This window comes from Gopherus evgoodei, chromosome 15 (genome assembly GCF_007399415.2).
Source record: "Gopherus evgoodei ecotype Sinaloan lineage chromosome 15, rGopEvg1_v1.p, whole genome shotgun sequence".
NCBI lineage: Eukaryota > Metazoa > Chordata > Testudines > Testudinidae > Gopherus > Gopherus evgoodei.
This window is the reverse complement of record NC_044336.1, coordinates 13,139,818-13,162,151: the sequence shown is the minus strand read 5'-3', so window position 1 is coordinate 13,162,151 and position 22,334 is coordinate 13,139,818. Positions and strand designations below refer to the sequence as shown.

At 48.3% G+C, this 22,334-nt stretch overlaps 1 protein-coding gene across 18 annotated transcripts in view; it reads left to right on the top strand.

Moving 5' to 3' along the window:
* The first annotated feature begins 1,173 nt into the window (after window positions 1-1,173).
* Window positions 1,174-22,334, top strand: part of LOC115635509 — a 71,143-nt gene continuing 49,982 nt past the window's right edge. For 7 of the 18 annotated variants that reach the window (XR_003996614.1, XR_003996612.1, XR_003996603.1 and 4 more), the window contains exon 1: window positions 16,343-21,946. The gene's annotated coding sequence lies outside the window, so the exon portion shown is untranslated. The other 11 variants (XR_003996606.1, XM_030534394.1, XR_003996620.1 and 8 more) reach the window with 11 other exon arrangements.

Below are 22,334 nucleotides of genomic sequence, written 5' to 3'. Positions count from 1 at the left end.
AATAAGTGTTTGTGTTAATTAAAAAAATCACTATTCTACTCTGCTTAAAAATAAAATATAAGTACATTAATATCATGGAATATGATCATGATTTTATTTCTGAATCTGTTTTGAATCTCAGCTTCTAAGTCATTATTTTTTTTGAATAGCTAGTACATTTTTTCTTTATTTCCCACTAATGCAAACATTTTAGTCAATCATTTGAAAAAGGCTTTAGAAATAAAGATCAAAATTTCTTTTTGAGTTCCACTAGAGATAAAAGTCAAATCCTTCCAATCCTAATGATAAGGAAAAAAACTACAACATGAAAATGAGGTAAAAATCTGGGTCTGACTCTGCTTTATGCTAATCCAGTATAAATAAAAGAAATCGACTTGGAAATTAAGTAAAGTCAGAATTAGGTCCACCATTAAGATTTGAGATCTAGGCTGTGATCAGCTATATCATGTGGACGTTGCTAGAATGGATCATGCATATACAATCTTGATCCTGAAAATTCTGGTCATGAATAACTTTTTGTATGTGAGTATTTATGGGTGTAAAGTTACTTATCTGTGTAAATATTTCTAGGATAGGAGCTCTGAAATCTGACAGTCTTTTCCATTCTTCAAGGCTGGAATTTCTTTTTAAAAGAACTCAGTGTTTATTCAACGCAATGCACGCTGCAGGGCAGATGGCGTCTTAATTCTCAGGAACTATAGAAGGTCTCATGCCACTCAGATGATCTCATTCTGCTGATGGTCATATCAGGAAATGGAAGCTATTTTTTCCCAGTTGCAGCACATGTGATTTGAAATTGACTCTCTGTAGTCAGGGAAATGCTGATACATGTGTACAACATTGTTGGTTTGGTTATAGGAATCCCCTGAAGTTCTCCCACGTTCTAATATACATATACTGAATAATCACTTTAAATGAGACAGATGCAGTTCTCTTGGGCACTGTTATGGTTCAGTGCAAGCTGCCCTTCATGGACAGCAGTGTTTCAGGTTGGCAGTGGAGGCTCTGTCACTTTGCTGCTGCTGCTGCCACCAGGGGGCTCCTGAAAAACCAGAGTAGGCATCTTGCTAGTTCATTTCCCCCTGAAATATTGTTAGTAATGCTCCTCCCTCCCAGTGTAAGGGCTAAATCTTCTGTCCTGAAGATCTGTCTCCATGGGGGAGCAGAAAAGCATTAACTAGCTCAACTTCTCTTCTGCTTGCAAGGACGATCCTGCTGCTGGGGGACTGCTAGAGTGCACTGCTCCAACGTGTGGTCAGTGTCCATCCCGTAGCTAACCCTGTGCTTGGCAAGAGTTGGTTCAGGGTGGCTCATTCCAGCTCCCACTCTCTGGGTGGGCTCTTAGGTAGAGATGGTCCTGATCTGCACCGTTTAGATCTAGATTTTCCTCAGAGTTTTGGTTTGGCCCATTATAATAGCTGCAAAATCTGGATCTGGTTCTGGACTTCCCAAAGCCTGCGCATGTTCAGATCCGGGGCCTTTGGTTTCCTCCTGCTAGACAGAGCACAATAAAGGCCCCTGGGACCAACATTTTCTGAAGTCCAACTTCAGCGGCTGTACATGGAAGCACCCAAAGGCAGTGACTGCTCTGGAAAATGTGGTCACAAAGGACTTGCTCGAGGTCCTGCAGTTAGTCAGTGGCAGAGTCGGGAATCCTGACTCTCGGTCCAGCCTGGATGAGCCAGTGTGCACTTTGTGTGCTTGCACAAGGCCCCCAATCTCAGGGGCCACCAACCAGGACTGAACCTAGGAGTGCCAACTGGGTGGTTTTAAACCAGCCTGGCTGTTTTTTCTCCTGTTGCTGGTTCCAGTGTGCTGGGGTTTTCTTCACTTTGCACTAGTGAAAATACCCTGGCAAGCTGCAACTAGCAACAGCTGCTGTGTGCATGTATGGGGGCACCAGTGGATGCTTCCGCTACAGCGCACAGGTCCTCGGGCACCTGGGAGAGTTGCTGGCATGGCACCCGGGTGCTGCTCCCTGTGCCGGGCCCTCAGCACGCCAGTATGGGGTCTGAGACTCCTGCTCCTCATGGCACTGGAAAGTAAGATGGACCTGAAGCTCACCAGTGGGGAGGGCGACAGAGTGGGGACTGGGGTTGGGGAGCGAATGGTGTAGGGGTTCAGCAGCCTGACTCCTCAGCACATGGTGTGGGGGTGCCTGGGAGGGGAAGGGGAGGGTCAGGCTGGTTGGGGGGAGGTGCCTGGGAGGGGAAGAGGAGGGTCAGGCTGGTTGTGGGTCGGGGGGGATGTGCATGGGAGGGGAAGAGGAGGGTCAGGCTGGTTGGGGGGCGTGCCTGGGAGGGGAAGAGGAGGGTCAGGCTGGTTGGGGGGGGTGCCTGGAAGGGGAGGAGGAGGGTCAGACTGGTTGTGGGGGGGAGAGCACCTGGGAGGGGAAGAGGAGGGTCAGGCTGGTTGCAGGGGGAAGTGCCTGGCAGGGGAAGAGGAGGGTCAGGCTGGTTGCAGAGGGCGGGGTGCCTGGGAGGAGAAGAGGAGGGTCAGGCTGGTTGCGGGGAGGGGAGGGGGGTGCCCAGGATGAGAAGAGGAGGGTCAGGCTGGTTGTAGGGCGGGGCGCCTGGGAGAGGAAGAGGAGGTCAGGCTGGTTGGGAGGAGGGGAAGGGGGTGCCTGGGAGGAGAAGAGGAGGGTCAGGCTGGTTGTAGGGCGGGGCGCCTGGGAGAGGAAGAGGAGGTCAGGCTGGTTGGGAGGAGGGGAAGGGGGTGCCTGGGAGGAGAAGAGGAGGGTCAGGCTGGTTGGGGGGGGCATGGGAGGGGAAGAGGAGGGTCAGGCTGGTTGCAGGGGGGGCACCTGGGAGGAGAAGGGGAGGGTCAGGCTGGTTGCGGGCTGGGTGCCTGGGAGCAGAAGAGGAGGTTCAGGCTGGTGGTAGGGAGGTAGGGGAGGCAGTGGCTATTTTTTTCAGCCTCTCAGAGGTGGCAACTCTATCTGGATTGCCAATTGCTCAAAGTCAGAGGGTGCTCAGATGTGGCATTTATGTTTTGGCCCAATCTGTGCCCTAAATAAAGCCAATACTCTCCCCTCTCTGTATCCCTGAAACGGCCTCTGTGACAGCCCAATGGAACCGTTCACAGTTATAGACAGGGGGCTGGATTCTGCTTGGCATTTTATCAGTACAGATCTGGAGTAACTCCACTGACGGCAACAGAGCTAGTCCAGATTTACACCAGTGCCAGTGAGAGTGACACTGAACTCCCAGGCTGCACAGAGCATTGTCTATTCAAAACGACAAGGCCAGGGGAGCCGGCCAATCGAGCCATTAGATGGACCATATGTTCCTTAGTGCATTATAAATTCCTTTACTGGGGGCAAGTGGGCCTGATGGATTTATTACTAACCAGACGGCACAATCTGAATATTTCTATAAATTGGGGGTGGGGACTCCAATCCTTCAAGCCAAACTGAGAGCTCCAAGCTGGTGAATGTATTATAGTGAGAGACTCCATGGCCCCTGTGGGACCATTGACAGGGTTTGTGCGTAGGGGAGAAGTGGAATTTTCCACACTTTGTCTCGCCTGTGAAACCAGCAGCCTGGTGCTGTGTAAGTTCTGGTCATTACCCTGTTTTCCCATGTCACTGGGGGGTACAACCAAAAGAGAGTCCCCCTCCCGCACCCTCCAGTTTCCTTCCCTGCCTTTCCTCCCCTCTCCTGTGTTAGCGTTTGAAAGTGTGGGAGGAGAAGAGGAACCTGGTTGTAAATTAGCCCTGAAGAATTTTTCAATTTCAGATGTGTATTTTCTCTCCCTTGTTATTTAATCTCTTTGCTGCCAAACTCCAGAGAATTAATCTTAGTCTGGACTGACAGAGTTTACATTAAGTGCTGCTCAGATAAACCATATCACCCAGTGCAGATGAAGAGGAGGCAGGGAATGGGAAAGGAAGAGATGGACTCCTGGTTAGTATCATTGCTAGGAGGGTTTCTCTTTCTTTCCTTTTATTTCTCTTTCTTTCCTTTTCTTTTTAGCAAAGCTCCGAGGGGGAAAACAGGACCAGATCCTCAGCTGGGGTGAGTCAGTACCGCTCCAATGAAATCGATTGACTTGTCTCAGTTTATGCCAACTCGGCATCAGAAATCAATGGGAGTTAGGCACCTAAATACCTTTGAGGATCAGGGCCCTGGCCCGTAAAGTGTCGTAGAATTTAATCAGCATCCAAAACACTGCATGATGCCACTAATGACGGGGGCTAGAGATCAGGCAAGTACACTCTTTGGGGCTGGGGCTGTCTTTTTGTTGTGTTTGTACAGCTCCTAGCACCATGGGGGGCCTGGCCCAATGCAAATGAAGGAGGAGATGAAGAAACGGGGATAGAGTTCCTTTGAGGTTGCAGGATTTATCTATCCATGTTGCATTAATAATGAAATATTGATTCTATCTGCATTTGTATTGGCTGGCATGTTAGCTGTTTCAAATGATCTTCCACTGACCTACTAGGGTGGAGGGAAGAAGAAATTTGCACAGTGATTCTTGGTCTTAGCTGGGATCCCAAATAAAAGACACTGCAGAGAGGGCTAGATTTGCCTGGACCAACTCTGATTCGCAATGACCAGGGTGCAGGACTGAATGTCAGGTGACCAGACAGCGAGTGTGAAAAACTGGGGCCGGAGTGGGGGAAGTAATAGGAACCTGTATAAGAAAAAGACCGAAAAATCAGGACTGTCCCTATAACATTGGGGCATCTGGTCACCCTAAGATGGGCAGTGGCATGTTGCTGGCTGGATGACTATTCTGGCGCAATGGGAGACTGGTGTGAGGAATTTGCACTGGGACAGCTGCAGGAGTTGAGGATCAGTGCGGAGCTGCCAGGACTTTGTCTTAACCATTCGTTAAATTGGACTTTTCCATTCATGTTCTCCTTTGGGGCAGGAGGGAGTCAAAAGTTCTGCTTTGAGTTCTGGAAGTGAAAGCTGCTCTGGGTGGAAGATGACTTGCTGAGTGTCTGAGCATGGTGTGATATATTTATCCTGTCTCCAGAGCCTACCTTGGGTCATATTACAGCCTCCTTTCAGGGCAGTGCAGCTGAGAGCCATAAGAGCTAAAAGAAAAATAAAGGCACCTTAATGATAACTTTAATAGGACAGGGAGGCCAGGCAAATAGGTGAGAGCTGGATGAATGGTTTAGGCAGAAGTTTGGATCTACCTCATTCTAGTCACCCAACTGTACCTGTTTGTGAGCTCAGGGTTATCAGATACACCATCATGCTAGGCTTCGGGCTAGGGGAACGCAGCTGGCATCAAACCCTGTGGAGCATCCTAGGTTTAAAGAATTGACTCTGGGTTTATTGAGTGGGAGGGAAGGAGAAAAAAATCCAGTGAATGGGAATGTGATGGGGTGTACAAACCCAACCCTGGTTAGCTAGGCGTTAGCAGGAGCCAGAACTGGATGGCACCTGGTCCAGGGTGTTAGGCATAATTGGTGATCAGACCCAGCTGGGAAGGGAGTAGGCCTTTATAAAGGAAAGAGTGGGCAGAGAGGGAAGAACTTGCTAGTCCCTCAGCTGGTAGTAGAGAGTAGGGGAACAGGAAGGTGATATAGGAGATAGTATAGGGAAGGCTGTGGTAGAGCTAGTTAGGGCTGGCGTACCCTGCAGGGCAGATGGCCTGTGTGGGGCTGTGAGATAAAGGGGGAGAAGCAGCTCACCCAGGCAGCCAAGAGCAGGAGTGTGACCTTGGAGTGTGAGAGGGATAGGACTCACTAGGGCCTAGGCAGTAGGCCTGCTTGCCCTGACATGAGGGTTGTGATGGATTGAGAACATGGCCCAGGGCAGGGACTGGGGGAAAGCCCTGGGAGGGATAGCTCACTAGAGGAGCATGGAAAGGGGCTATGGAGAAGGCCTGAGAAAAGTGAATGGAGGGAAGAAGTCCGGAGAGGAAACCCCAAGGAGTCTGGTGAACTCAGATCCAGACAAACACGGCTACCCCTCTGATACTTGACATCAGTATGGTGAGAGGACCTGGGTTCCCCACCAGCTGCTGGGGAAGGTGGTATGAGGCCCCTGAGATGGGGAGGTGGAGACTGAAAGCCCTGGACAAAGGGGTGTAGGGACCCAGGGGCCCAGAGTTGAGCAGTGAAGACCTGACATAAGCACTTTGGACTCTTGTTTGTTGGACTTTGTTACTTTGGGAAGAATGAGACTGGCGTGTGACCTGGCTGGAGAGCTGGGCATACAGCTGCAGGACCAGAGGTTGCTAGAAAGACAAGAGCTGCTACACCATGCCCTGCCACGAGCTGTGCCATGGGATCGTGAGCCCACACTTCTATAGGGGGATATGGTTTAAAAAAATGGACCAGCTGACAGGGAGGGTGAAAGACACTGGAGAAAAGAATTGATTCTCTCTCCCCCCCCACACACACAATAAGTATCATGAACAGACACTATTTCAATTTAGCATAATGTGTCCATCCCATGTTGGCTCCCACTTATACTAGGTGGACTGCAAGGGAGGTGGGGTGAAGGGGTGTCCCTGCACCCTTAATACAGAGCGAGTCCCTCCCATGAGAAAAACATGGGGCACAGGCACAGATTCTCGGCAAGCTGTAAACTGTCACAGCTATATTGCTGCATCTATGATCACTTATGCCAGCTGAGGCTCTGCCCCATTGTGGTTATAGAGGGTGACTTGAATCAGCCTGGGAGTAAATTGGAGGAGGGAAAGAAGTTGTGAACTCTAACAGGTGAGATTTTCAAAAGTCTTTCAAGTCAGTAGGACTCATTTTCCTAACTGACTTAAGAGCATTTAAAAATCCCACCTCTTGCAAATATGTGATCCAATGGCTAAGGGGTAGACTGGGAGTTAAGCCATCTGGGTGCTATTCCTAGCTCTGCCACTCACTTGTTGGATGACCTTGGCCAAATCTCTTCACCTCTCTGAGCCTCTGTTTCTCTTTTTGAATTGCAAGCTCTTTGGGGCAGAGACAGTCTCTCACTGTATCTATGCAGCATCTAACATAATGGGCTGACAACTTCTGTTGAGACCTCCAGGTGCTACTGTAATATAATGGGGAACTTGAAACTCCTGGCACTCACTGGTGATTGGAAGATGTTTGGCCCAAGACCCCTGTCACAGGCACATGATGAGAACTTCACATCAGGAGCTTTGGTTGGTTCCTTCCATTCTGCAATGTGCCAAGCACTCTTTTCCATGTTTAAATATTAGTCTAAAATAATGGTCCTATTAGCGTCTGTCCCTGCTACACTATCAGATGGTTGTTGCTGGCGTGCATAGCTCAAGGCTAAGATTTAGGCTCCAAGTTCGTACGTTGGAAGCTAACATGTGGCCTGACTTTCAGAAGAGCTCCTAGCATCTCCCTGCCCCTCCCGGCAGTCAATAGCATTGTTGAAAATTGGGCATCTTATTTAAGCAATTCAGTGTGGACTGTGGAGCCTAACTTAGACACTTAGTTTTTAAAATCTTGGACATAGTGTTTAAGGCACTGGATGGCCTGGCTGTGATCTCCCAGGTGCTGGTTTGACACTGGTGTAATTCCAGTGTTTTCAGAGCGACTCCTAACTTGCACCAGTGTATGAGGGCTCAGAATCAGGCCTGGAAGGCTGAATGAAATAGCCATGCCTTGGAATCAGTCTGATAGCATTTCTTAAACCACAGCTCAGGTCCATGCTCCCTGAACGGGTGGCTTTCCTGAGTTGAAGCCTTAGATTGTAACCTCCTTTGGGAAGCATCTGTCTTTGTCTTGTGCAGGTCTCAGCACTAAATTAGTAATAGTTGAGGGCATTGCCAGGGATCCCAATGGAAGGACCAGATGTTACTGGTCCATCTCTGTCCTTGTGTGCTGCTGGAAGGAAAAGGATAGAAGCCATGGTAGAAGGGAAATGGTGAAAAGACAAAAGGAGGGGGGCCATGGCAGAAGCTCAGGTACTACAGTGATGGGTGGCAGTATAAAGACCTTAGAGGGAAATGATAGTGGAGAGGAGAGAGAGAGAGAGAGAGCTGGAAAAATACAGAAATAAAAGGGCAGAGAAGGAGGAAACAGAAGCCAGGTAGAAGTTGCTGAAATTTATGGATTCTAAGGCGAGAATGGACCATCATGTCTGATATCCTGTATAACACAGGCCATAGAACTTCCCCCAAATAATTCCTAGAACAGGTGTTTTAGAGGAAAAAAATCCAATCTTGCTTTTTAAATGGTCTGGGATGGAGAATCCACCATGACCCTCAGTAAATTGTTCTAATGGTTAATTAGGCACTGTTTAAAAAAATGCCTTATTTCCATTCACTTATGGCAGCAGAATCCCTCTTCTTGGCGTTGTCCTTCCTCATTAGAGCAGAGAAGACACTGGGTTCTAACTGAAGGATCTCCAGTTAAGTCTAGACTGCAAAGAAACCCCCCTGGCACTGCATTTCAGCACCTGGATCAGTTGGCTCAGGCTGCGAGGCTAAAAGTAGGTGTAGATGTTCCTGCTTGGGTTGGACCCCAGGTTCTGATGTCCGATGAGAGGAGAGTCTCTGTGCCCGCACTCCAGCCCACATGAGAGTGCCCACACTGTTCTCCTTAGCCCCCCAGCCCAAGCCAGCTGACCCCGGGTCTGAGCCTCGGTACTGTGCATTTTTCTTTGCAGTATAGACATAGCCTCAGTGGGCTAACCACAGAGTGTGGTGGGAATGAGAAATGTGCAAGCTGTCCACAATATTGGTCATAGCTCACTACAAACCCATGCCCATTTTTCCAGCTAGGTGAACTCTCTGAGCAATGATGCAGGGGGTCCAATTTCCAGTGACAACAGATCCGGAATAGCTATCTATCTGCCGAGCCGCAGAGAGACTCAATGACTTGTCCAAGGAAGCGTGCAGTGGAGCAGGAAGCTGACCCCAGGTCTAAAGTACCAGGCTAGCACTCTGCCCAGTAGGCCATCCTTCCCCCCCACTCTTTGGAATAGCCCATTAAGTCAGGAGCCATCTTCACACAGAGAACACCAAGAAATCGCCTCTATATGATGTTATTTTGCAAGAAATAGGCGGTTGATTGTAACCACTAACTCTGGAAGTTAGGGGTAGGCCTGGAGAAGAGCATGTGTTCATGAAAATACACCCAAACTAAACAGCCGTCGCTGTGCAGGACGAGGGGATGTGCAAACCCCCTGCTGATGAGCTCTGGTGAGGCCGAGCTGCCAGCCATTGGGCCCTAGTCTGAAGACTCAGCAGTGAGCACTTCTCTGCTGGAAGTGGAGAGCTCCACTCCAAGCTCTTGCAAGTACTTTCAAGAAGATTGTTGCTTGCCTGTTCCAGTAATAATAATAATAATGCCTCTGTCGGGCTTTTCATCCAAAGTGCTTTCCAAATGAGGGGCTACACAGATGCTCTTTAGGGCCATTTCTTCCTGCATGTTTGCACAGGGCCTGGCACACTAGAGCCTCCAGGTGCGACTGTGATAAAACAATAACAAATACGATTATTCGCCCAATTTTACAGTCGGGGGAAAGGTCTCTCTGGTCCAAATCTTTTTCTGTCTTATTTCTCAGTCTTTTTTTTTTTTTTAAATCATTCCATTTGCAAATATTTCCCTCCTGTGTTCCCATTGTTGTTCTCCTCTCTGTGTAGTTTCCTCCCTTCACTTTTTCACAATAGTCTTTCTTGAATCCGTGATGGGGGGAGGCACTAGGACCCAGGCAGGGATCTGAAATTCACTGACAGTCTGCAAGGTAGCCTGCCTCCCTTTCTGCACCAAACTCTGAAGGGCTCAGAATTCGTTGGAACTGGATTTTGGGGCTTACTGAGCTGGTGGCGGCTATTAAGCATGGAACTTGAAAGTAGGTCTAGCAGCTCTGAGCTGAGCTGCATGTGGCCTAATCTCTCCACGCAGGCACAGGCAGGAGGAACGGATGCACCACCAGCCTGGCGAGAGAGAGGTTCTGCACTGTGGCTGCAGAGGAGAAGTCTTTGCCCTTTCTCTTTTACAAGCTCTCAAACACCACCATGGCCGCTGAGGTCACTTTGCTTCTGGAATGCATTCAAATTGCCCTTGGGCAGATTATGCCCATGGCAACAGGGTCCCATGATCTGTTGAAACAAGTAGTTTCATAGCAGCATTGCCCCTCCCAGTCCTTGCGCAATGCATGGCAGGGAGAGCAAACTGCTGCAACTCCATTAAGTTACCTTAGTGTAAAGCTGGTGTAGGGCAGTGGTGGGTTCTTTGGATGTTAACCCCACAGCTTTCCAGGCTGCCATTGATCCCGGTGCCTTTCATTTTATTTCAAATTTCCCAACGGTTTCTTTCAGTAAATGCCCTGCTGGCGCCAGTTCATCAGCCTCACACACTGAATCGATCTTTGTCTATGGAGCCGATGCAACCGCAGTGCAAGCTTCCACCATGCTGCCACCCCACCATGGTGTCTCTAACCCTGTCTGGGAGGAAGCCCCTGTAGGAATGAACAGGTTAGCCTAGTCTCCACACTGAGCCAAGGCTCATGTTTGGTCACTCTGCTAGACTATTGTTCGGGATGGGGCTTGTGTGCTTCAGACATCGGAAAGGAAGTGCGATCTAGCAGACTAAGGCCAGGCCTAAACTCAGAAGTTAAGTTGACCCAGCTGCATTGCTCAGGGGAGTGGAAAAGTCCAACCCCGCTTGAGTGATGTAATTAAACTGACCTAAGCTCTGGTGTAGATAGCACTAGGTTGACAGAAGAATTCTTGCATCAACCTAGCTAGCACCTCTTGGGGAGGTGGATTAAAGACAGCTGTGGGCGAACCCCTCCCGTTGCTGTAATGTGTGTCTACCTGCTATAGTGTTTCAAGCATAAATAAGCCCTAAGATACTGGAGCTCTTGCATTCTCATTCTTTCTCTGCCACTGATTTGCTGTGTGGCCTGGGGCTAGTCTTTCTCCTGGTAGCAATGAGGGTATGCAGAGGTCTTCTGAGGGTACCTCAACTCATCTAGCTATTTACCTAGTTTTACAACAGGTACATAAAAAGCACTAGCGAAGTCAGTACAAACTAAAATTTCATACAGACACTGTCTTGTTTATACTGCTCTATAGATTATGCACTGAAATGTAACTACAATATTTATATTCCAATTGATTTGTTTTATAATGGTAAAAACGAGAGTCAGTAACGTGGACACTCTTTTGTATTTCTTATATCTGATTTTGTAAGCAAGTAGTTTTTAAGTGAGGAGACACTTGGGATATGCAAGTGAAATCAGACTCCTAAAAAGGGGTACAGTCGCCCAAAAGGTTGAGAGCCACTGCTGTAAAGGGCCGGGTTCAGTTCCCATTGAAGTGAACTAAAGACTTCCGTTTATTTCAATGGGAGCTGGACAAGGTGCCAAGGAATGAAGATACATGAAGGCGCGGCAGAGCCTTGTGGTGTTATATTCTGAACTAGCAGGGTTGAGGATTGGAGAGGAGCACAACAGGGCAGCTGTGATAGGTAAATTTAAACCAAGACTCCTTAAATCCAGCAGCCACCTTATATTTATCACCGGTATGAAAGAAACCAGGAAGAGACTGAGGATAATGGGTTTGACTGGTTTATCGATGGAAGGTACAAGTTCAGTTTGTTTACACAATTTTGTCCTGTTACAAACATACTAAAAACCTACAAAAAGAAAAATTACATCCATAGTACACTAAACAGCATGTAGAAAAAAAGCACGAGTCCGATAACACATACATGAACAGTACCCATTATAGTATTCTTAACACTGAAGACACAGAATTACGTCCGACCAAATTGATTCACAAGTGCGGGTCACTGTGGGACCGGATAAGGACATACTAACAGACAACTTTAGCTATGGAAAACAGTATTGTTACAGGTCGTTAAATATTTCAGACCCACGCTTAATTTATCCCACGCTTTCTTTTGAAAGTTGATTCAATTTTTTTTTCTTTTTTGCACTCTCTCTTCTGAGCATCCAACCTTTTTCTGACATCGCCTGCGTTGACCATGGCAATCCCTGCACTGATACCAACACAACAGCACAACTTCTCTACAGCAATGAGTAGGGAGGACATGCTCTGGAGGGCAAATTCAGGTCCCATTTGAGTCGATGGGAACTCCACCGTAGATTTAAATGAAACTAAGATCTCCTTTATCAAAAATAATAAAACCAAACTACAGCAGGATTCTACTGTAACAGTCTGTGACCATATTGCTATTGTAAGCTGCAGGCTTTGGACTTTGAGTATAGCCTGTAGAGTAGGGCTGAGATTTTTGTAAGATCCCTAAGGGATTTGGTGTTCTGGTCTTAGCTGGCTCTGAAGTGTGTGTGTGTGTGTGTGTTTTCAAAAGCAAATCTCATAGGGTGGGGAGACAGGGTAGATGAGATCTTTGCCATGTCCACTTCCTATGCTGCATTCCCCCCTCCCCCAGCACCTAATTTCATTCATCTTGGGATAGGCCATAGGCTGCAAAACCTTTTATGTCCAGGTCCCCAGTTTGTACTGACGTGAGCTAGACTCACTCTGAAGGTTCTTTGGCAGCCTGTGCAAAAGGAATGCGTGGTATTGGCTCCAGTCAGAGTGGACAGGACTTCCTGTGCAAGATACTACCTTTACAGTGGGCACTGGTTGCTCCCTTGTTTGCACCCAAATTGCTTCGACAGGTTTAAAAATCTCACCACGATGTTTGTGTTTATATTTCTGCTATACAGGTACTACATATTCCTATATCTCTGTGCTCTCCCATAAGCATGTGTAAATGCTGACGTTCGCATGCAGGGTATTCTATTTAGCTTTCATACAGAAACTCCTCTGTAGCTATAAAAAATATGTGTATATAGGCTACAACCAAATAGCGTCCATAGGTGGGCTATCTGTGTTTGATCATTGCTCTCACCCAGCAGAACCCATCCCTGTTAAGGATTCTCTGCTCCTCTAGCTTCTTTCTTCAATAACCACAGAATGAGGGATGAGGCTGGCGGCTCAGTTTTCTGGTAACAACACTGATTCATGAAGTAGAAGAACTGAAGGCCATTGCTAGGGCTTGTACAGTGCAGCAGGAGGGGCAGAGGCAGTTTTGAGATGATAAAAGGAGCATGAACTGCCTATACTGAGCTAGGATATACAGGGCCATCACGGACACAGCCCCCCCGGAACAGGTGGCTGGTGTGTGTACCTTGACCAGTGCACATGGTGGGGAGTTTTCTTCAAGGCAGGGGAGCTGTTTCAAACCTGAGGGTTAGACTGCCCAGCCACTCTCTCTACCAGTGTCACTCATGTGCTGGGTTTTGTTAGTCAGGGCATGCTCACTCCACGGAGTCAAGGTTACATGCACGGCAGAGTCCTAAGAAAAAACTTCCAATGTGCCAAAGTCAGTTCAGAGAAGCCTGAACCTCATCCACCCTAGAACAGTGTCTAAACCACCAGCCCCAAATCTCAAACCACTCCACAGGAGCGGGAGCCCCTGGGGAGAACGGGTTAAAAAGAGTAACCGCCTACACTGCTGCACCCCCTGTACAGAGCCTTCATTCTGAAAGACTATCCCCCTGCAGCAAAACATGCCAAACTGTGGTAGGCTCTTACCAAATACAGAACCCGGGCTGTGCTAGAGGTGGGAACCGGAAGGCCCAAGGCAGAAGTGCAAGCACAGGGAATAACAGCTGTGCAACCAACGTGAGAGGAGAGATGAGACTAAATAGGAAGGGAGATGAGGAAAACTGTTCTTCAAAGAATTATCGAAGCCTTTCCACTGAAAAGTGGGGCAGAAAACTGTATCACTGAGATGTAAGGGACAGCTGAGACGGCATTGCACTATGGAACAGCCCACCACTGAACCAGAAATGGATAGATATGACAATTGGACACACGGGGATATAACCCAAAATGTAATGTGAACGATGTGCCGGGCACATGCTTGATACCCTGTGTTTTTCTTTCTTTTACCCTTGGCCATTGTGAGAAAGTGAGGGAGCCACCTGGAAAGGGTTAAAGGTTCCCTACCTCCCCCAGCCAAGGGAAAAGCGCACATGCCCTTCCCCTCTGGGGCTCTGCTGCTTCTTCCCTATATGCTCAGCCAAGACAGGGATCCTTTAATCCTTTCCAGGCATCTGCTTCCCGGTACAGTTTGTCGGAGTAGTTTTAAAGTTGAACGAAAGAGCATTTAGTGAAGCAATATTAGTGGAGCAGAGAGGGTAGTGGTGAGGCTTTGAGGGGAGGGGAAGGACTCCAGAGACCTGGTATACCAGAAGAACAGGTAGTGTCCTGGGTCTGGTAGATATGGCCCTGTTGTGAAGGGACAGGAAGACTCAGATGGCGGACAGCAGAGGAATGCAAAGTAGACCTGACGCCAAGTTCAATGGGATCCTTTCTGTTGACTTCTGTGGGGTTTGGAGCAGGCCGTAAGATCCCGAATTGGCTACCCTTACAATGAATACTACCTTACTGAGCAAGAAGCCTCCTGTATTTCTATGGACTAATCTGAGTGACATAGTCTTTGTCATAAGTAGGGGTAGCAGAATCCGGGTCTATGTGGGCTTAGGCAACTTCATCATTAATTCAAACCAAAGTATATTCAGCGGACATTTGCTTTGGAACATGCCTCTGTAATAGGCGGCTTGTAGACAAGCCAAGAGGCAATGTACTGCACAGCCACTGGGCAGGGGAAGATGGAGCCGGAGATAAATGAAGTCCAGTTTCCGAGAATCTCCATTTCAAAATTTTGGATGGTTGTGAGAGGAGACCATTTGGGATATGAAACAGAGCTGTGTGGAACATGCAGCAGCTGTGTGTGTGTATGTTTGTGCATGCAAGAGAAAACGATGCTCAGAGCCAAGACCAGTTCTTCCCTTCTGCTCTCCGTCACAGCATTTCTCATTCCTGTCTTGTTCAGGAATTATTTCCTTCCAATGTTCAACTTGGTTTTCTCTCTTCTCTGCCGAGATTTTCCTGATCTAAGCAAGCCCTGTTCTGTTTCGGGGGAGGAGAGGGGGTGTTGACTTTATCTGTGTCTATTCTCTGGCACAGCCTCACTCATTCTACTTCCTACAGAGCTGGTAAAAATAAACATGTTTTTGTTTGCATGTATTTGACTGGCCTGCGATTTGGCTTATTGGGTGGATCCTTCAGGGACAGCAGCTGTGCACAGCTGGATGGTATTTAGAAAAATATATCTTAAAAATACACTAAGTTGTGTTGTGTCTTTCTAGTGTGATTGCTGCTCTGAGTTCCAAAACTCTACAGCCAATCCACTTGGGACACAAAATACCAACATTTTTGAGTGTCCACTAATTCTGGGTGCCGCAGTTTCCTTGGGGGCGAGGGGGAGCTTGAAACACACTAAGGCCTGACTTGACTTCAGCTGGAGTTGAAGGTGCTCAGCACTTTTGAAAATCAGCCCTGAGTGTCTCCCGTTGGGCACCAAGAAACCGAGGCCCCCAGCCTGAGTGGGCGCTTGAAGTTTGTGGCCTGTGTCTGTCTCCCATACCAGACTTTTGCAATGAATTCAAAAACCTCCACACTCACAATCCTCCAGGCCTTTCATAGCTAATCTCACTTCCACTGACTAGGCTTTCTGTTGATTTCAGTGGCAGTTGCATCAGGACCAAAGTCCTAGCCCCAAATCTAGGCTTGGAGTAAGTGACCCTGACTGTATTAAAGTCAGTGGAGTTGCACCCAATTACACCAAGGGGGAATTTGGTCCATTATGTCTTATGGAGAGAGAAGGTCTGATGGGGGAAAGTAATTCCCTCATAGAGACAATGATTGAGAATGCATATTTACTCACTCACCTTACTCACAGGCTGTAACAATGCCTAGCACATAATGGGCCAGCTGTAAATCAGCATTGCCCCATAGAAGTATGTGAAGCTATGCTGATTTACACCACCTGAGGACCTGGTCCACTGTCTACACAGCACTTGGATAACATGAAGTAATTGATAGCGGATTCAGCTTCTCGAATACCTTCCAGGCAAGGATTGCAAAGGGCTTTGCAAAAATTAATGAATTAACCCACACTACGTTCCTGGAGGCTAGGTAGAAGACATCTGAAATCCCCTCTGTTAGATGCCTATCCTTCTCCTTGCCGGAGAATAACCTCAATGAATTAACAACTCTTTTCCCATTTGTAATTAATATGGGCCTAGCTATGAAATGACCCGGCTACAAACTTAGTTGACAGGTGGAACATGTCCCTGAAGTCAGGAGCGGCGCCAGGATTTTTGGCGCCCTAGGCGGGGGTCCTTCCGCGCTCCCGATTGATGGCAATTCAGCGGCGGGAGGGGGGCCTTCCATGCTCCCAGTCTTCGGGGCACTTCAGCGGCTGGTCCTGGAGTGAGTGAAGGACCCGCCGCAGAATTGCCGCTGAAGACCCGGAGCGCAGAAGGACCCCCCGCTGCCGAATTACCACCAAGGGCGGCAAAATGCCGCCCCCCCCCAAGTCCTGGTGGCCTAGGCAACTGCCTAGGTCACCTAAATGGAAGCGCCGGCCCTGCCTGAAGTTCATACAAGTGGCTAGTAGCTGAATAGACATTCGGATGTTAGCTGTTGAGATGTTTGTGCACAATCTGATTGGCTGTACATACAAGGTACTGATTCTTTAAAACAAGCCCATTCCGTTCCAAGCAAGCCTGCATTGTGTCTAATTATAAGTCCATGTTCCTGTGGGCTTTTTTTTGTTTGTTTAAATCCCTTTCATCTTATAACAGCCTCAGCACTGGGGATTTATGACCATCTGGGGTTCAGATACTCCAGTGACAGAGATCAGACAAGTACCTGGAAAGAAGGGTAGGCAGGTCAGATGGTCATTTCTATCCAACTGGTCATTTATCCCCAGGAAATACCCTCTGCTAGGGTCATTAATGGTTAGACACATACTGTCTGGAAGGGTATCTCTTCATGTATCCGTTCTGCCTGTGTGCTGTGAAGAAAAGAGCTGCAAAGCAGAGTGATTGCAGCTTTGCGCTGTCCATGAGAGAGGCACCAAGCGAAATGACTCACGGGGCTGTGTTCATTCTAAGCATGGGTTTGAGTCACAAAGTTCAGCTCCAGAGGGGATATTAATCCAGAGCATCTCACGCTTGGGGTTTCCGACCTAATGACCTGACATGGTCCAGTATTGTTTGAGATCCGGCTCTAACTTCCCCAACGCTCTGGGATGGATCAGATTTGGTGGCCTTCTAGCTATTTGGTTGTAAAAGTAGCCTTTGTTCCTTTCCTGGATGAATCTGTATTCTGCGTTCCTAGTTGTTAAATCTCTACCTTTCCTGAAAGGTCTGAGGAGCCCTGTTCTGGGTGTTCCCTATTGGTGCTGCAGCCAGCAAGCAGAGCCATATGTGGCAAAATGAGGCTAATCCAGGAGAGTGGGGATGATTGGGTGCTACAGAAATGGCTGGGTAAAGAGACCAGGTGATTTATAATGTGTCACAAATGCTAGTTCACACCAGTCTGCAGAGTCCAGTCGGGGGATGATGCAATGGTCTGTGGTCTATATAAGCCCAAACCCTGGCTAAAATCCAGCGGTCATAAAAGGTGGAGGGCGGGTAAAGACACTTTTTCATAACTTTTCCATTTCTATCTTGTTTTAACTGGGCCACGGCTCAGGGGCTGGTCTCTCTGCGTCTGGACGTTGTGTCAGCTCACATTCCTTTCCTGTGTGATCCTAGGAGTCTTGTGGGGTTCTCAGTGTCTTAGGCAGCAGGGAGGGAAAAAGATGATTGTAGGTGAAAAGAATGGAAGGAGAAAGCAGCCAGCTCTGTTTAATAGAATTCAGTGGCAAGGCACTCATCCCGTGGCAGGATCCATTTCCTATCTGGTAGGCTCAGAGTGGGGTGACCTTGAATGGGCCCCACATCTGGATAGTGAACAAGGTAGAGAATCCTATTTAAAATCTTTACCCCCATTAGTGCCAAGAGAGGCAAGGATGCCCGTGAACGTGCCTAATGAAAACCCTGTGGAGAGACTCATTCGCAGCCCTGCCCCTTTTACACTCAAGGTCTCCTGAGTTGTGCAAACACAGAGGCTGCTGATACTGTGTTTGGTTGGGAAGACTGCAATGTGTGCGTGTTGCTTTTTGGGCTTCTTACTAAGGCTGTGTCTACACTGCACCTATGTTGGCAAAACTTGTGGTGTGAATATTCCACCCCCCTGAGCGACATACGTGACACCAACACAAGCGTTCGTGTGCGCAGTGCTATGTTGGTGGGAGAGTTTCTCCCACCGACATAGCTTATGCCATTCGCGAAGGTGGGTTTTTTTATGCCGACAAGAAAGCACTCTCCCATCAGCCCAGAGCGTCTTCACCAGATATGCTGCAGCAGTGCAGCCGTATTGGTCCAATTGCGGCACTGTATCTACAGATATGACCTAACCTGGCCGCAGGGCAGCCAATAAAGAGAGGCCAGAGCATTTCATGCACTGAAAAAAAATCCTTCGAGCTATTGCAAAGAATAAATCAATCTGGCTGCTAGTGAGTGAAGTCAGGAATGTCTGGCTGCTTGCCACCAGGGGAAAAATCATTCCCGGGGAGAGTTAATGTATTTATCACAGGCTTGCCTCTCATTCAGTCTTGGAACAAACTCTCTCGTTCTGCTTAATTCTCTTCAAACTGCTTGGATTTTTTTATATATATATATAATATTGGCCTCTCGCTGCCCTTAAGTCATGTCATGTCTGAAGCTAGAAAGCTGTTCTCTCTCCCCTGTGCACGGCACGGCGAGCAGCGCAGATCCTAAGCAGGCTCAGACCCCTGCTCCCAAGTTTCTCTTCTGCCAGTTGGGGGTAAGATAGACCAGTGGTGGTTATTGGGACTTCGTGGACACCTGTCTGCTAGAGTCTGGGCTGAGACTGAGCTATTCCACAGAGGCCATTGTCTAACAATCAGAGGATAATAATTCTGGGGGAGATTTTCAAAGTTGACAATAGGAAATAGGTGCCTGGTTCCCACTGACTTTTAATGAGGATTGGGCACTGAAATGCCCTTTGTGCCTTTAAAAAATTCTCTCTGTCTCCACCAAGCTGGTGAGGATTTCAACCATTGACTTTGAGGTAAAGGGCTCCATGCCCTAGAATACCCTGAGCCATCTTGGCTCCCAAGAGGAGTGGGGGATTCACCAGCTCCTGATGTTTTCAGATTAACACTGGCTGCCTTTCTGAGAGAGATGCTTTAGCCAAACACAAGTTATTGGGTTCAGTCCAGGCGTAACTGTGGGAAATGTAATGGCCTGTGATATACAGGAGGTTGGACTAGATGATCTAATGCTCTCTTCTTGCCTTAAACTCTTAAACTGATGTTCTCAGCAGAGAGACTAGGTCCTGAAAGTGGATGGAGACTGAACTGGCCTCTCTGCTCAAGAAGGTCCGTCCAAGTCAAGGTTGAGGCAGTACACTGGTAGCACAGTGCAGGAAAGTTTGCATTGTCACTGCCTATGCTGTCCTTTTGCAATAGATAAATACAGCAGAGGACTTCAGTCTCCAGGACTGTCCGTCCAGTACCTTCCACCAGCACTACATTTATATACATTTTAAAGGACTCTGGGTTAGTCTCAGGTTGGCACAAGGAGACAGTGCAGGTTCTTCGCGAGTGAAAGAGAAGGCTGAAAGAGGCCTGTCTGTGGGCAATAAGAGAATGGTTTTTTAGTGGCAATTCTCAAAATCTGGAATTAGAATTTTTTGCTACCATTCTCCCCATGTATAAGAAATTCCCCCTCTCCCTTAGACAAGGAAAGGAAATGAACTTGGGTTGGGGTAGCTCTAAAAATTTGCAAAGACCCTCTTTCTATTCCCCACAATTTTCACTTGCACTCTTCAGAAACTGAACGTGATGAAAACACTGGCTCGAAATGCCAGGGGGAAACATTTAGCAAGTGGAGCCATGGGTTTGATGTGTCAGTCCCAGGAGATCTCTATCGGCTGCTACCAACTCTCAGCATAACCTGTGACTAAATCCAAGCCATAGTACCTAGAACTTTACGGCACCGGGATCACGCAGGTCTGACAGTGCTGAGAGCCAGCAGCTAAACCAGCACTCTGGTCACTGTACGCCCAGTTAGTTTCCCCAGAGAAGGGCCTGGTTCAGGGAAGCTGGGTCTAGTTACTAGATCAGTCTGAGCCACATTAGCTGGAAGAGTAGAAAGGTACGTGGGGAGGAATGGCAAAGGGGGGATGAGAAAGAGTGGGAAAGGCTGGTAGGCCCAGGGTAAAGGGAGTGCTCTGCGCGGAGAGATCGCTTGCTTCTGGCAGAAGGTGATGGGGTTTGAATGTCACTGCTAGCAGAGCTGCTGCACAGGACTGTTATGGGGTGGTGGTGATTGGGAGTAACACAAATAAACAACATGGTGGTGTTTGTTAAAGGACGAGAAGACAGGAACAGAGGGTCAGGCCCTGCCCCAGAGCCTGAGAAGGATTTAGTGGCTGATCAGCTCAGGTGTCAATCTTATTGGAACGTTGCCATTTCATAGCTGCGGGATGCTGAGAAAGAAGAGCGGCACCAAGGGCTCGATCCTGCAAGATGCTGAGTGCTCCAGGTCCGCTGACGTCTGGATCAGGCCCACTCGTGCTTAAAGTGAATCATGTGCTCAAGTGCTTTGCTGGATTGGGGCTAGAGGGCTCAGAACTGTGAAGGACCCACGTCCAGCTGAGCAGTTCAGAGAACTGTGTGCGATAGGAAAGTGTGGCCACCTGCTTCCTTCATATGTGACACCCATCCCCGCCCCCCCAGCCCTCTGTCTCCCAAGGAATTCCAAAAGTTACAGAGAAATGCAATAAACAAGGACCCACGTACAAAACATCTTGCTCCTTTCCACCCTGCTCCTCCCTGTGAGAGGCGAAGAGACTTGTGCTCAACCACCCACTCTCGCAGAGAGGAACCCAGCCACCGCCGATGCGCACGGGGAAGGATTTAACTCACAGCAGAATTATTCTGTTCTTTGTCGGTGGAAAACGGTGAGAGAAAGATAAATGCCTGTTTGGTCAAAGTCTTCATTTAGTTTCACGGCCTATACCATGCACTAGCAGCTCTTTATTACTCCACATTGTGAAGTAAACCTCAACAGTACTCAGTCCTGTACAGGACACAGGAGAAGACGCAGTCCCTGCCCCAAAGAGCTTCCAGTCTAAATAGGACTCTTGCTATCTGACTCGCTTGTCTACTAGCTGGTCTGCACGGGACAAACAAGGCAGAATATTTATGGAGTAAGTACCATCCAAGGGCAGGGTAGTTACAATAGAAGTACTAGGTAGCAGCAGGCTATTTACAAAGGCAGTACAAGGTACCATGCTTAGTGAGCACCGCGTAACTGGTAGGGCATTTTCAAGGAAAGTCCCCGGTGGTAGCAGACTCTGTGGTACTTTATATGTAGTATTGTTGTTGTAGCCATGTCAGGCCCAGGATATTAGAGAGACAAGGTGGGTGAGGTAATATCTCTTATTGGCTCAACTATGTTTCTTATCCTGTAAGTCATACAAGGAGAGGAGAGGGAGAAAGAGGCAGAGGGAGGGGGCAAATGGAGGAGCTGGAGGAGTGACAAAATGAGAGAAGGTGAAAGGAGGAGAGAGGAAAGTTAATCCACAAGCTGGTGCAGTTTTGGGGAAGTGACATCACTTTAGTTGCTACTGAAAACTGTCCTTTGGCTCCAAACTGGCTCAGTGCAGTCCCCTGGTATAGAGGCTGCATGGGGCCAAATCCATCCCTGCTGTAACTATTGATTTAGCCCATGGTGAAAGCTCCTGGGCTCGCTGCCAGCACAGACCATATGACAGAGTTGCCCTAGTGAGAACAGCCATTGTCTTAGGACCGGCTGGAAAGAGGCAGCTACTGCGGGGGTGGTAGGAGGGACACTCAAGCTACAAACGGCACACTTAGCTTAACCCCATGCTTTTGGTCCTCTTGTGTGCATGAGCAGAGGAGAGTCCCAGCCCCACCCCCAAGGAACTGACCATTGACGGCTCCTCGGAAAACGTCTGGGAGGAATATAACTGGAGACACGCATGCCGAGCAGAATAAGAGCAGGTCTCTTCCCAGGTGGAGACTACATCTGAGGTTTGTGGGTAGCCCACTGCAGGTGGGAGCCTCTGAGAAAAAGAGCTTTGAGCAGTAGCACTTACCACTCGAGCTGGATGTATCATGGAGAAGTCTACTTGTAAATAATTATTGGATGAAAAACATGCCAAGCTTCTGTGGAGTTATTTGAGCAGCTTGGCTTTTCATTTCCAGGGCACTTTGCAGATATGCACTGATTAATCCCTGCAACACCCCCTGTGCATTGGGGTGGGGGATACTACTATCCCTTTTGACAAATGGGGAAACTGAGGCAGAGAAGGTAAGGGTCTTGCCGAAGGCTGCAGAAGGAGCTCCTGCTGCTAGATCAGAGTTTCTCAAGCTGGGGTCGCTGGAGCCCTGGGGGTCCATGAGGATACTCCAGGGGTTC